Genomic DNA, 14,375 nt, shown 5'->3' with positions numbered 1-14,375 from the left:
GGTACAGTGAGACTCTGTCTCTACAAAAAAAAAGAAATTAAAAAAAAAAAAAGAAATGGCACATTCCAAAACAGTAACAGAAAGGCTGCTTACCCTTGACCAGTACTTTGTTCTGCTTCTCCCACGTCATGCTACGTGAGGTACAGGGTCCACAGGGCTTCATTAGGAAAGCAGGTGCTGTCTGTCATCATGGGGCCAGGATGTACCACCAACTACCCCACTCAACACCAGTCACGACTCTCTGCCTCGACTGAGACAATCACGGGGTTTGGAAACACAAACACTTGGCTGGGAACTGGGTCACCTGGTTTCTATCTGCTACCCATGAGCTGGTCAGCTCAAGAAAAGTCACCTAACCTCCCAAAGCCTATTTCTTTGGCTGTAAAGAGATCTGGAAGCAAAGGCACAGGGTCCTTATGTAGTGCACAAAAGCCCTGATGATAACTGTCATGGACTATTAAAGGCGGGATTGGGTGGCGCCTGTGGCTCAGTCAGTAAGGCGCCGGCCCCATATACCGAGGGTGGCAGGTTCAAACCCGGCCCCGGCTGAACTGCAAACCAAAAAATAGCTGGGCGTTGTGGTGGGCGCCTGTAGTCCCAGCTACTCGGGAGGCTGAGGCAAGAGAATCGCTTAAGCCCAGGAGTTAGAGGTTGCTGTGAGCTGTGTGTTGCCACGGCACTCTACCGAGGGCGATAAAGTGAGACTCTGTCTCTACAAAATAAAAAATAAAAAATAAAGGCGGGATTTAGGCTGACATCCCCAGGAACCCGATGCTGAGAGGGGACCAGGCAAGGGGTAAGCTAAGCCCCTGGCCTCCTCAAATACTTTGGTCTTTCTTTGTCCTCTTAGCCCTCCCAATTTGTCACATTCCTGCTACCACATTAGGCAGCCTCTCAGGTCACAACACTGAAAAGAAAATCAAGCCCATTGTTCTGCTCCTCCCACAGACAAGCGGCAGTCCCAGGAGCATGATGGTGAATGAATGTGAAACCGTGTCCTGCCAACTGAGGCCAGGCCAATTCACAGTACTCATCAAGGTTTGCACTGGTACCTGTACAAAACATGAAGGATTTCTTACCCAGCTGGCCTAGGTTTAGCAAGCTCCCCAAAGCCTGATTTGGTCCATTCCCTCTTCCCTCTCTTTCATTCTCTGCAGTTGTGGTGAACCGAATTATTGTTCTCAGTGCTTTGCTCCTCTGCACCCATCCACCTGCTTTGCCATGTGACCCTATTACCTCTTACCAGAATAAGCCAAAGGTATTCCCCACACCACTGATGTTGGCCACGTGATCTGTGTTGGCTGATGGAATGTCAGCACAACTGTCAGCAGGAGGTTACGAGCAAAAGCCTTAAGAGGTGTGGTGCACTTCCACTTGCCTTCTTATGCTTCTGTGATCTGCCAAGACCTGAACATGCCCTTCGCACCTGCTGCCTCTTCACCCCCTGGGCTCTACAGTAAATACATGTGGACTAGACCTGAATCCAAATGGAAACTTAGCATCTGGATTGCCTCAGCCAAGCCCAGCCTAGGTGGACACTTTTAAAAGCATTTCAGCCAGGCATGGTGGCTCACATCTATACTCCTAGCAATTTGGGAAGCTGAGGCAGGTGGATTGCTGGAGCTCAAGAGTTGGAGACCAGCCTGAGCAAGAGTGAGACCCTGTCTCTACTAAAAATACAAAAACTAGCTGGGCATTGTGGTGGGCATCTGTAGTCCCAGCTCCTCAGGAGGCTGGAACAAGAGAATGACTCTTGAGCCCATGAGTTCCAGGTTACTGTGAACTAGGATGCCACCATGGCACTCTTCCCAGGGTGACAGAGTGAGACCCTATCTTAAATAAATAAATAAAAGAATTTTATTTCATCTGCAAATGTGAGGATTTCTCCAAGCCATTGTCTTCTTTTTCAGGATAGTATCAGTTTGGGCCACACCCCTTCTAACATCCCCCACACTCAGGAAGTTGTGAGAGATGCACACATTTAATAACCAAAGCCATGCAGTCTGATCTTTTGGAAGTCTAAATAAAATCTATTATCTACTGGTTGACCCTTCTCCTCACATTTATTTTCCCCCTGAGAACTCAGACTCATCAAGCACAATTTCTCCATTTGCCAGTCACGTTTTCTTCAGGGCCCCCTGACATCACCCTGTCCCCTGGATTAAATAAGCTTGCTGGGTGCAGAGACAAATTAGCTCTGTTAACAAGAAGCATTTCTACAATTCTTTTTTTTTTTTTTTTTTTGGAGACACAGTCTCAAACTGTCGCCCTGAGTAGAGTGCCATGGCGTCCACAGTTCACAGCAACCTCAAACTCTTGGGCTTAAGCGATTCTCTTGCCTCAGCCCCCCAAGTAGCTGGGACTACAGGCGCCAGCCACAATGCGTGGCTATTTTTGTTGTTGTTGTTACGGTTATCATTGTTGTTTTTTTTAGCTGGCCCAAGCCAGGTTCGAACCACCAGCCTCGGTGTATATGGCCAGTGCCCTGCCCACTAAGCTATGGGCGCTACCGCATTTCTACAATACTAATTGGGAATTCACCCAAGTGAAGCATCGGTGTGGTAATAAGAGCAAACACATACACAGCTCAGTCTCCAGGCATTGTTCCCAGCACTCTCCACTCAGGAACTCATAGAACAGAACCCCAGAACTGGGATTCAGACCCCACAGTCCAGGCCCAGAATCTGGGCTCTTAATCGCCAGGCCCTGCACCCCTGCAAAACCCCAAACTGATTCCCCTCACCCTTTTGTCCCTGTCCCACACAATAAAGGTCCCAAAAAAAGCAGCACAAAGACCCTGCTAGAACTTCCTTTACTTCAGGACCCAGCTGTTCCCTGGACTCTCGTCTATGCCAAATCTCCAAGTTTTCCATGAAGCTAAAAGCAGCCTGCTTCCTCTTTGTGGGGCAACTCACCCTCCAGAATCAGCAGCAAAGTAGAGCTTCCTGCAGCTATTGGGCACCCCTACCCCCACATCTCGGAAGGCTGGCCCTGCTCTCCTAAAAGTTTTCATCTCTGCCCACCAAAGCCCCCCTCCCTGCTGATAAGGTCAGAAGGCAGGGAGGAGAAGGGAAGTGGGGAACTGCCCTTCCCAAACAGGGCAATGCTTCTGGAGGGGTGGGGGAGATTTCCTTTCAGTCCAGCGTCTCTCCTGTGAGTGGTTTTAGACCTCTCTAAATCTCCCACCAGTGGCTGCTAAGGCTGGTAGGATATAGTCAAGAACATCCTCTGCCCCCCGCCCCACCCCCGTCTCTGTACTGGGCTGAGTCAACGACAAGTTGCAGATCTGGCCCAGGCCTCCACCTGGAAATCTAACGCACAGGCTATTATTAAAGTCACAGGTTAGGGATCGCTCACTCCACAGCTCCTCATTTAGAAGCCTGCAGTGGCATTAAATGTAAACACTTCCCAAGAATGCTTTAAAACACACAGAGGTTTTTATTAAAGGACTTAATTGAGGGCCACTTCTCATGGTGGAAAGCTTTTAAACCATGAATAAAAGGGGCCTGGTGGGTGTTTTCCAGACATTTGTTTTTAAAATCTACCACACTGTCCCGGGGAAATGAAGCTGGGCTTGGGCCCTTGTGTGAAGACTTGAGTGGTCTTCAGCAGAAATAAAATACCTAATAAGACCTATTCCTCAGCAGCACCGAGAACCTGGCATGAGAGCTTCATTCCAATATTCATTTCAAGGGTCATTAGAAGGCCTAGATGGGAAAAGTGGAAAAAATAGGGCTGGCCGCAAAGAACCAAAACAAATGAAGAAAGGCATTTTAAAGCTTGCAAAACAGGACACAACCTGGGATGACAACAGACCTGGTAAAACTGAGGCTTGGAGAGCTCTGCAAAAAGACACCAGGTAACAAGGAGCTAAGTGCTGACATACGTTACAATGCGTGTGTGAACCATGAAAGCTAAGTAAAAGAAGCCCGATGCAAATGGCCACCTATTGAATGAAATTCAGTTATATGAAACACCCAGAAAAGGCAGTTCCATACAGGCAGAAAATGGATTAAAGCAGTGGTTCCTAATGCTGCGGCCCTTTAATATAGCCTGCGACCCACAGGTTGAGAACCACTGGACTAGAGATTTCCAGGGCTAGGCAAGGCAGAAAGGTGCAGTCACTGCTTATTGGATACAGGGTTTCTGTTGGGGGCCAGAGAGTAAAAGCGTTTTTGAATCAGATATTGGTTTTTGGTTTTTTCTTTTGAGACAGAGTCTCACTTTGTCGCCTTCGGTAGGGTGCTGTGGCGTCACAGCTCACAGCAACCTCCAACTCTTGGGCTTAGGCAATTCTCTTGCCTCAGCCTCCTGAGTAGCTGGGACTACAGGCGCCCGCCACAACGCCCGGCTATTTTTTTTTGTTGCAATTTGGACGGGGCTGGGTTTGAACCCGCCACCCTCGGTATATGGGGCCGGCACTCTAGCCACTGAGCCACGGGCGCCACCCTAGAATCAGATATTGGTGATGGCTGAGCAACGTTGTGAACACTTAAGGCTGGTTAAAATGGAAATTTTATGTTGGGTATATTTTGCTACCAATAAACCCAGGAACTCCAGAAAGATCCTTTTTCAGCTCTTACACCCAAGTAAAAAATGCACATGCTGTACAGGCCAAAAGAAATCTTATTTTACTAACAACTCATGCTTCAAGCTAAGCTTCCACCTCCACTGTGCACTTCACGAGGACAAGTTACTGTACCCTCACACCAATCTTCAGGTGGGTACTACTGTCATCATTGTCATTATGCTCAACTTACGGCTGAGGAAACCAAGGCACAAGGTCAAGTATCTTGTCCAGGGTCACACAACAAATACTGGAAAAGCCAAAGATTGAACCTAGACTCGCAGGGTGAGCAGGTACCTTACCCCACACCTTGCCCTGTCAACAGCTGGCCCACACAGCTCCAGGTCTCATACACTGCTGCAGGAACTGTCTTGGGGGCCTAGTTCACCACTTTCCCCACAACCCAGCTATTCTTTGACCCCTAAACTCTTATCCCTCTTTTAGTGGACCTGACTGAGTGATCACCAGAAAAGGCAGTTCATACAGGGACCTCTACAACACATCTTCAACAAGCCTCAGGAATCAAACGAACATGTGGGCACAGAGCTATTTCCACACATGCATTGTTATTTTATTCAGTCTTCAGCAAAACCAGAGATGGGAGGGTGACACTGTTACCTGTCCTTTCAAAGAGGAAAAAAACTAGAGACTCATCAGAGGCTGTAGCTGCCCTAGGCCCCACTCTGCTGCCGTCTCCCAGGAGTCTTCCTCCAGGGCTGAGTTTAACTACCGGAGAAGTGAAGGGGTTTCACTGGCGTTAGCATGGCTATTTATATGTAAACAATAGTTAAAGCACAGTTAATGGAGAGTAAAGTGGCTGCTCCCACCTCAGGGGCACCTGTAGGGAAACCCAGAGGTATCAATAAAATGTTAAATTCCATTCTTTCCACCCCACTTAAGAAAGGGGGGAATCGGGCGGCGCCTGTGGCTCAAGGAGTAGGGCACCGGTCCCATACGCCAGAGGTGGCGGGTTCAAACCTAGCCCTGGCCAAAAACCAAAAAAAAAGAAAGGGGGGAATCTTCCAGTCACTGGCCAATAGCTCCCTTTGATCAGAGAGTTAAAAAGAGCTACCATGTCTGAGGTTCCACCTTAACAGGATTTCTCAGTCTTGGCACCACTGACATTTTAAGCTGGATAATTCTTTGTTGTGGGGAACTGTCCTGTGAGTAGCATCCCTAGTCTCTAACCACTAGATGCCAAGAGCCATCACTACCCCTCCACCCACCCCACCCCCATCATGACTACCAAGAATGTCTTTAAATAGTGTCAAATGTTCCTCATAGGACCCCTGTTTGAGAACCACTAGATAATGTCAAAGAGACATAGCCCTGACCATCATCCTCCCTACTCCTATTTTACAGATGAGGAAACAAACCTGAAATGGAAGAGGAACTTGCCCAGAACCACACTCCCACTGACAGGTATATAGGGATTCCAAACCCAAGTCGGTGAGATCCAGGAATGAAAATTCAGCAGACACAAGCAAAAAGCCATTGGCCGTGAGAACTTGAAACGCACATAAAACAGCATGATTTCCAGAAGAACTCTCTTATTTCTGTGAAACACTCCCCACGCACTCTGACCCTTCTTAGTGCCTGTTTTTCTATTCAGAAATCACTATGGCTGCTAGAGAGAGAGAAACGAAACCTAGGAATATCAAGGTTCAGAAGAATGACGGTCGTTGGTCCTTCCCTCCATGAAGCTTTACTGAGCACCCATCTTCTGCTAGATACTAGGCAGACAGGGTCAGTAAAGAGATCCCTCCTCTTCATGGGTTCATCTGCAGGTTTGTGGGAATTCAAAGATGTAAACAAAAAGCACTGAGACAAAGCCACATTCAAGCAGTCGATAATTTGTTAAGGAAATGAAGGAATGAGTGAGTTGAAAGAATGAATGAAGAGCCAGCACACAGCCATAGCTCTTTTTAGAGACTCAGTAGCTGTTAGGTTAGCAGCACAGCTCAGAGCTGGAACACAAGGGTTTGAACCCTGGATCCCACCATTTGGAACCTGCAAAACTTTAGCAGGTTACCCAATTCTCAAGGCCTTGTTTTCCTCACCTGTAAAATGGGTTTATGATGATAATACCTACCCCACAGAGTTGCTATAGCAAAAGCTCTTAGGACAGGGCTGGAAGTAAATGCTCTAGGAGTATATGCTACTATTATGAGAATTACTGATCTTAGACAGGTCTCCTGGGAAGAGTGTGGCCACCCTCTCTCATTTGTACCCCACCCAGCTGCCTCACACCCAGGACATTGGACTCCAGGCCTGTAGGGAGAGGTGGTCATGCCCTGAGCAGCCCAGACCTGAAGAATCAGCTAATAATAAATGGGCTTAATCTCCCACCCTCATTCTCCTTCTCCCCTTCTCTACTTTCTCCTCAACCACCACCCTCACTCCACAAAGTTTATAGATGGCCCAGGGCACAGACGGTTAAGGCTGAGCTGGTCTGGGCAACATCTGGAACAAAGATGCTTAAGCTCCAAACCTGAAACTCACAAGTAAAAGTAATCTTAAGTTTGGTAAACTCTGCCCTGCAGTAGACCCTTGGCACACTATTCTCTCTTATCTCTCCCTCCATTCTTTATCAGTTCCTCTCTAGCTCCTAAAGCTTTCACAGTAATCAGGACTAGAAGTAAACTTTCCAGGTTTTGATACTTGATTAGGGCAAGGAGAAAAGCTAATCAACTTCTAAGCTGCTGCTGTGATTCTGAATTAAGTCTTGTTTTTAGAAAGGAGGATAAACGCAAAAGCCCCAAATGGTGGAGAATCAAACCTTTTTACTCATAAGCTGTCAATACAGCCTTGATGAAGTTTAAGGATATATATTCGTAGGATATACTAGAACCTCTTCATGACCTTGAAAACTGGGCCATTTCTTTTTCTTTTGTAATCAAGTCAAAAGGCCCCAGATACTGAGAGTCTCACAGTGCATACTGGATCCCCAACCTCCCCACGCAGTACCTGTCTCCCAGACACACGGAGCCAGCTTCCTCATCAGGAAAATGGGATTCTGGGGGGTGATGATCACAGGAGTTCCTCTTCCCTATATGGACTATAAATTTGCAAGGGAAAACAGAGGGACTGTTTCAAATGCAATAAAACACGAGGATAGAAAACGAAGGAAGAGGGCGGCGCCTGTGGCTCAAGGAGTAGGGCGCCGGTCCCATATGCCAGAGGTGGCGGGTTCAAACCCAGCCCCGGCCAAAAACCACAAAAAAAAAAAAAAAAAAAGAAAACGAAGGAAGAGGTCAAAGCCAAGAGAACTATTGAGGCCAAAACCACAAAATCATGCTCCCTTACCCCAGTCCTCTAGCAAAGAGATTAGTGACAGTGAAGGATATTTTCATAATAAAGAGTCCTTATAGACCTAAAAAACTGTAATACAAAGCAGTGATCTGATGCATCATGTACCCTACCTAAGGCAAGCAGAAATCCCTGTGATTGGGCAGCAGGGAATAAACTCCACCTTGTCAACAAAGAGGCCTCCGGCCAGACTGGCAGAAATATTTCATGTCCACAACAAATGCCCTGTGCTGTAATCCCAAACACTCTCACTCCATGACGACCCTCCACTAAGTCCCTGGAAAGCTTCCCTGGAGCTGATCCTTGTTGGGTTGAGATATTAAGCTACAGCCTATTGAAGTAATGAACGCTCATTCACTAACCCTGTTTGAAACTCCTCATCACTAATTATAGCTCCATCTGGCCTCTAAGCCCCTACTACCTGTAATTTTGAGAGCTCAAGGTAATTACTGTGCAGCAAAGTTTTGTTTTTGTCCTAAGTACCACACAAACAGGAGTTGGATGTGTACAGCCTCATTTGATTCCAGAATGTCCAACACTGAGTTTGGCTTTTAATCTTGTACCCAACAACCAATTATCTACAGAAACTCAGAAGTTTGCAGAACATGTAGAAATGGAGAGATAACATCTCTCTAACCTAGGATAGGGGACCCATCGAATCCTTCTGAATGGCCTGATGTACCATCTCCTTTCAAACATCTAGAAAAGAAGGGTTCCTTAAAATTCCCCCTCGGGATCACATAGCCATGGTGGTTTTTTGTCTGCCGTTAGACCTCATCTGGTAGAGGAAAACAATAAATCAATCCAGATCTAAGGAGGCCACAATTTAAAAAATAAACAAGGCACTAAGAACATAATTTCCTTTTTTTTTTTTTTTTTGTAGAGACAGAGTCTCACTGTACCGCCCTCGGGTAGAGTGCCGTGGCGTCACATGGCTCACAGCAACCTCTAACTCCTGGGCTTCCGCGATTCTCTTGCCTCAGCCTCCCTAGTAGCTGGGACTACAGGCGCCCGCCACAACGCCCGGCTATTTTTTTTTGTTGTTGCAGTTTGACCGGGGCTGGGTTTGAACCCGCCACCCTCAGCATGTGGGGCCAGCGCCCTACTCGCTGAGCCACAGGCGCCGCCCAGAACATAATTTCCTAATCAGCTCCGCTTAAAAGGAGCAAGAAACAGTGAAAGGAACTTAGCGTTGTGTGCAGACAAACCAGAAGCCTCACAAACCTCAAACTCTGCCACTTTGCAGCACTGTGAGCCAGGCTCTGCAGGATCCGGTGCCTCTACGGGCCTCAGTTTCCTCATCTGTAAAATGAGTTCATTGCCAGCTGCCTCTCGGGGACATAAGGGTTCAGAGCAATGGAAGAGAAGTGCCAAGCCTGCTACCTGGCCCTGGGGAGACAGTCGATAAACAAATTTTCACTATTCTTATAATCGTGGGGTTATTAGCCTTATGGGTCAGCTATTTGGAAACCACCATCCCAAAGGAAAAACAGCATAAAGTCCATTTTTTCAGCGTATCCAAGGAAACCTGAGCTAACGTGACAATGGTATGACGAAGAATGAATGTCCACTTAGTAGACCACTACTAAAAAGTAAACCACTTGCTCTAAAAAGTACGATGGCCTCTGCTTTCACACACACTTTATACTCTCTTCCCCACTCTGTTGCAGAGGTAGCCACAAGTGAGGTTACTTTGCCAGTCACCAACGTGCCAAAAATAGATGCAGTCACATTCTCCCCAGGAAATGTCTCTGTTCTCCAGGTTCCTAAAGCAAAAAGAGATCTGCCGGCATCTGGCCCCTCCTTCACCCTGCCGCCTGCCCTCTGCAGGATGGACGCCCAGGCCCTTCCCTCTCCCCAGTCAAAAAAGCATCCAAAATCTGTCACTTAAAACCTGGTGTAAGGACTTAATACGCTCTAATTTAAACCCAAGCAAAGCATTTCTTATGGCTGCTCTGCCAATGAATTGAGGTATCTACCCAGGTGAGGCCAGCCGGGTGCCCCACAGCACCCCATGGTCTCTGCATTCATCTCTGATATAGAAGTTCCCAGTATACTGCAACCCAAGTTTCACCCCCACCCAACCTCAGGCTCCTTACCAACAACTCAGCGCTCAGCAGGCAGCACAGAGCTCTGCCAGCTGCAGGGGCTTCATAAGTACTTGTTCAATGAGTGAATAAAGAAGGAAAAACACACTGAGTGTGAATCGAAGGTGAACCACTATCTGGGTTTGAGGAGGCAGAGAAGGGTGGTGAAGAGAGAAGGGAAGGGGGGGTTGGAGCTGGGAGGTGTGACAGACAACTCCAGCAAGCTTTCCCTCATCCTTGAAGGCCAGTTCTGGGGCTGTTCTCACCAAATCCCCCTCCTTTTTTTCTCTCTTCCATTTTCAAGGTTTTCATGTGATAACTTGCTTCTTGATAATAGCGATGTCACATGCCAGAATAAAGTAAGCACCTGGTCATCCAGGGAAAATTACCCAATTTTCAGTTCCCCTTGAACTTTGTTTTCCTGCTCTGATGCCAACTTCTCAGCCATTTCACTGCCCTATAGTGCCAGGATCAGAGGAGGAAAAGAAAGGAAAAGCACAAAATCAGCCGGCTTTTTTAAAAAACATCAATGGCATCCTTTAGATAAATGGGTTTCAGGGGGAAGAGTCAAAGAGGCCACTAAATTTCTCTTACTATCCCTTATCCCATCAAAATAGCAAATTAAGGGGGGAAAAGGAAGCCAATAAGACAGTCAATTCTTTTGTTTGTTTGTTTTATAGTTTGGGGGGTTTTTTTGGCCAGGGCTGGGTTTGAAACGGCCACCTCTGGCATATGGGGCTGGCGCCCGACCTCTTTGAGCCACAGGTGCCACCCAAGACAGTCAATTCTTTTTTTTTTGTGTGTGTGTGTGGTTTTTGGCCGGGGCTGGGTTTGAACCCGCCACCTCCGGCATATGGGACCGGCGCCCTCCTCCTTGAGCCACAGGCGCTGCCCAAAGACAGTCAATTCTTAACACAAATCAAAGATCCCTTCGGGATTCTCTATGTTTGTTTACCCTTTCCCTAAAATATTTTTCTTCACTTAACTTTCTTTCTTTTTTTTTTTTTTTATTGAGACAGAGTCTCACTTTGTTGCCCTCAGTAGAGTGATATGGCGTCACAGCTCACAGCATCCTCAAACTCCTGGGCTTAAGCAATTCTCTGCCTTCAGCCTCCCTGGTAGCTGGGACTACAGGCCCCTGCCACAACACCCGGCTATTTTTTTGTTTTTAGCAGGCCGTGGCTGGGTTCTAACCCACCAGCCTTGGTGCATGTGGCCAGCGCCCTACCCACTGAGCTACAGGCGCCACCCCTTCACTTAACTTTCTTCCAATCACTTTAGAAGAGCTGCTACCCCAAAGTAAGAAATTGCAATGAATCTGTTTAGGTCCACATTTACATATACTTTTTTTTTGTGAGGCCAGGGGAATGGGATCCAGAATGTATTATTATATTCCTAGTGCAACTACTGCTGTTCAGATACAACTTTCTGACACTAAGAGTTCAATAGCAACCTCAAATAACCATCTTTCCCCAAATTAAGACAAGATTTTCAAGTTAACAAACTAATAATATGGCTACATTTTGTTGGCATGGTCTAAGGAAAAAAAAAAAAAGCAAAGAGAAAAAGAAACATAGGAAAACACTTTCCATATGGTCTTGTTCCCCAGAGGTTGAGGATTCAGGTCAGGGGCCACCCTGTGAGACCATGCACTCCATATAACCTCCATTCTCCAGCCAGAGCTAAGACAATTAAGACGTCTCCCAGAGGGGGCACACTTCCAGCAAGTGAATACAGTGATAGGAGCAAATCAGGGTGGAAGAAGGTGGAGAAATGAGAAAAGCCAAGTGGGTAAATTTATATAATTTTTTTCTCTTTTGAAATGAATGTTCTTTTGACTCATGTTAGGAGCTAGAAATGAGCACAAATGTTCCTCCACCTCTGAATGGCATTCTTGAAAGCATGTCATCCCACTGCTAATAAAAACACAGTTAGCTGGGCACGGTGGCTCACGCCTATAATCCTAGCACTCTGGGAGGCTGAGGCAGCTGGATAGCTTGAGCTCACAGGTTCGAGACCAGCCTGAGCAAAAAGCAAGACCCTGTCTCTACTAAAAATAGAAAAACTGAGGCAAGAGGATCGCTTGAACCCAAGAGTTGGAGGTTGCTGTGAGCTATGACACCAAAGCACTCTACCCAGGGAGACAGCTTGAGGCTCTGTCTCCAAAAATATATATATATGTGTGTGTGTTTATATATATGTACATAAATACAGTATAGAGGGCCAGCATAAGAAAAAAATTAAATCCACTGATTTGTGGCCAGGTACCAACATCCAGGTTGGACTCTACTACAAACATCACAATTGGGGTACAACAGTAAATTAACCAAGCTTCCTGGAGACTACCATGTTAATAAGTAGGACGCAGAAAACACACTTTCTTAATAAAATATAGCTGTTTCAGCCAAAGTAAACGTAAGTTCAGAGTTTCCTTAATCCTAGTTCCCCATCATTTTTAAGATCATTTGACAAGTGTCTCAGGTCTAATCTCAAATGTGTACTGATTCCCTAACTCAGATATTATTCTATCAACAATATACACTGTGTGTGTGAGGTCTGCAGGGCCTGATTACACATCAAGAATTTAACTTATTAACACATACACACACATGAACACAAATATCAACCTCAAAACCTTAAAGATCTTTTTAGTTTTGCTTCTGGAAGGAAAATTCCCCACATTTATGCAAAACCATTATCTCTGTATGGGAGGCGATGATCAAAAAGCTAACCAATTCCTAAAGTATTTGCCCTCCTTTCATCAGAAATCCTTTCCAAGTATGACAAGTCGAGCTATCATTTGGTTTTTCCTGAATAAGACAACCCTATCTTATAACCTTGACCCTCACAAGAGCGCCCTAGCCCTACTACCCAGCCTCTCAACTCCTTGACAGAAGTGCCCAGCAATATTTACTGCAAACTGAGAGGCAGAAACAAAGGGAATTCAAAAGGCACCACTGCAGTTTAGGCTGGAAAGTACCAACCAACAGGTCTCCAGGTGAAGAGGTGGATTACAGAAGACTCCAGAGAGCCTGAGATGAGTTTTATATCAGGATCTTTAGTGATTCAAAAAGTGGCTGGTGCAAGTAATCCCTAAAGCAGAGATTCTCAGCCTTGGTTGTACATTAGAATCACCTGGAGGGCTGCTAAAACTTCCACTGTCTAGGCTCAGCCCACACCAACTGAATCGGGATCTCTGGAGGTAGAACACAGGCACCAGTATTTTTTAAAACTCTTCAAGTGCGCAGCCAAGTTTGGGAACCAATGTCCCCCAAAGAATTCTCAGCCAGCTCTGAGCTGCGTAAGCAGCGTTGGAAGGGCACTGCTTCCTCGGGGTACAAACAGAACAAATGCACAAAGTTTCTAAAATCCTATGTAACTAACTCCAACGTGACAGCCAAGCACCTGTCTAGTGGCCAAACAGTGATGCAACTTGGAAAAGTCCCTTGGAAAGCGAGGCTATGTGCTCTAAGTGAGGCGGGGGCTTTCGGGAGATCCAGCCTGGTGGGGGTCGCGGCGGAGAGGGCCAGGGAGAGAGGGGGGCCCACAAACCCCTTTCTTCTCATGGGACGGGCTGGACGAGCGTGCAGAGGAATTAAGTTAAACCCAGGACAGGGACTGCGGCGCTCCGCGTGGGTCACTCCCAGCACTCCAGGTAGGGCTGCGAAGGCAGCCAAGCCCTCCTCACACCAGGGAGGTCCTGGAGACCCTCCTCCCTCCCTGCCCCGCCCCGACCCGAGTTCCCCAGGAGTGGCCACCGGTCCCGCTCCGGGCTAGGCGCGGTGAGGAGCCAGGAGAGCACCTCCCAGCCCCAGGACCCTCGCCCGGCGGCGGAGCAGCGCCAGCTCGGAGGGAGGACGCGCGGCCGAGCTGGGCGCACCTGGCGGAGCCCGCGCCCCTGGGGTCCCGCCGCCCCGGGCCGCACCTCCGCCCCCGGGTCGCGCTCGGCTCGCACACCCTTCAGCTCCCGCTCGGCGCTCACTTACCGCCGCCGCCTTGGAGTCCCGCTCCCGCTGCAGCCAGCAGAGCCCGGCGCGAGTGCAATGACCGTCGCGCCGCCGGGAGGCCGGGCGAGCCCGCGCCCCGCCCCGCAGCCGCCGCCCGCCCTCCCGGAGGAGGGGCAGGGGCCAGGAGGGGCCAGGGCTGGGCGGGCGGCCGCCGGGCGAGCACCTGGGCCCGGGAGCCCGCGGCCGACGCCCCCTCCCGGGCCACCCCACCCTCCTTTCCCTCCCCAGCCAGGCTCCTCGGACAGACCTCCCCAGGCACCCGGACTCCACCGGGACCCGCTTTCGCATCCCGGCGCGCCCTGCCTCCGCCCCCCGCCAGCTCCTCTCCGCACCCCACCTCAAGCCTCACACTCCACTCCAACAACGCTTTGTCCTCACCCCTCCCCAGATCGGAATGTCCTTCCA

At 48.3% G+C, this 14,375-nt stretch overlaps 1 protein-coding gene across 3 annotated transcripts in view; it reads right to left on the bottom strand.

Moving 5' to 3' along the window:
- Positions 1-14,045, bottom strand: part of CGNL1 (cingulin like 1) — a 179,296-nt gene extending 165,251 nt beyond the window's left edge. For 2 of the 3 annotated variants that reach the window (XM_053593485.1, XM_053593487.1), the window contains exon 1: positions 10,353-10,420. The gene's annotated coding sequence lies outside the window, so the exon portion shown is untranslated. Of the gene's footprint in view, positions 1-10,352; positions 10,421-13,949 lie in introns of those variants that run through there. The other variant, XM_053593486.1, reaches the window with a different exon arrangement.
- Between the last annotated feature and the right edge of the window lie 330 nt (positions 14,046-14,375).

The sequence above is a fragment of the Nycticebus coucang genome, chromosome 6 (assembly GCF_027406575.1).
Source record: "Nycticebus coucang isolate mNycCou1 chromosome 6, mNycCou1.pri, whole genome shotgun sequence".
Lineage (NCBI taxonomy): Eukaryota > Metazoa > Chordata > Mammalia > Primates > Lorisidae > Nycticebus > Nycticebus coucang.
Note: the sequence above shows the minus strand (reverse complement) of the source record. Positions and strands in the feature narration are given on the sequence as shown.